The sequence below is a fragment of the Echinops telfairi genome, unplaced genomic scaffold (genome assembly GCF_000313985.2).
Source record: "Echinops telfairi isolate 266 unplaced genomic scaffold, ASM31398v2 ScPeMD7_1;HRSCAF=3_0, whole genome shotgun sequence".
In the NCBI taxonomy this organism is placed as follows: domain Eukaryota; kingdom Metazoa; phylum Chordata; class Mammalia; order Afrosoricida; family Tenrecidae; genus Echinops; species Echinops telfairi.
In genome coordinates this window covers 8,303,590-8,304,980 of record NW_022103896.1, presented here as the reverse complement: position 1 = coordinate 8,304,980, position 1,391 = coordinate 8,303,590, and positions in this window count along the sequence as shown.

Below are 1,391 nucleotides of genomic sequence, written 5' to 3'. Positions count from 1 at the left end.
TTTATGCATGTTTTGGAGGAGTTTAAATAGTAGTTTTGGACCACTGATTCATCTTTTTACTTGGTATGGGTCTGTGGAGACTTTCTATTTCCCCTTGAGTCGGCTTGTGTAGGCAGCGTGCTTCTAAGCATAGGTCTGTTTCATTCAGGTTGTCCAGTCTGCTGTCATGCCATCATTCATAGCATTGCATTGTACTTCTCTTTCGTTCTGGTCATTTGTAATATTCTCTCTTCCTTTTTACTTATCATCTATCTTTTTTATCTTTTCACGTCTTTGATAGTCTAGTTACAGGGTTGTCAGGGAATCAACACAGGTATTATTGGTTCCATTGTTTCTATTGATATCATTTCTGATGTCTGATGGATCTTGGCTGAGAGCATATGATACCAGAAAGATGTTTACTTGTATTTTATTGACCATGCAAAGGCATTTGACTGTGTGGACCAGAACAAACTATGAATAGCCTTGAGAAGAATGGGAATTCCAAAATAATTCACTGCGCTCATACTGAACTTGTGCAGGTATCAAGAGGCAGTTGTGCAAACAGAATAAGGGAATAATGTATGGTTTTAAGAAGCAGGAATGGTCCATCAGGATTATATCCTCTTGCCATACTTGTTCAATCTGTATGCCGAACAAATAATCAGAGAAGCTGGACCACATGAAGAAGAATGTGGCACCAGCATCGGAGGAGAGCTTATTGACAACTTACGATATGCAGATGACACACCTTTGCTTGCTGAAAGTGAGAAGGACTTGGAGCACGTGCTGAAGAAGAGCAAGGATTGGAGCCTTCAGTATGGGTTACAACTCAATGTAGAGAACACCAATAAGTCACATGATGGAAAATGGAGAAAAGCTTGAAGTTGTCAAGGCTTTTGTCTTGCTTGGATCCACATTCAATGCTCATGGAAGCAGCAGTCAGATCAAATGACACTTTGAATTGCATAAAAGTGTTGAAATGCAAGGATGTTACTTTGAGGACTAAGGTGCTCCTGACCCAAGCCATGGTATTTTCATCCCCCTTCCCCCCTATGAATATGAAAGGTGGACACTGAATAAAGAAGACAGAGGAAGAATTGATGCGTTTGAATTATGGTGCTGGTACAGAATATTGAAAGTACGACAGGCTACCAAAAGAACAAACAAATCCAATGTGGAAGACTTAGAGCCAGAATGCTCCTTAGAAGCTAGGATGTTGAGACTTTGTCTCAAATATTTTGGACATATTGTCAGGAGAGAGCAGTTCCTGGAGAAGGACATTGAGTTAGTTAATTGTGCCAACCTGGCCGATAACCACATGTGGGGCTAATTGAAAGGCGGAGGGATAAATGGGTGGTGAGCCTCGCCTTTCTAGTTCTTGGGTCTCTTGCTTTGTGATGGTTGCACCA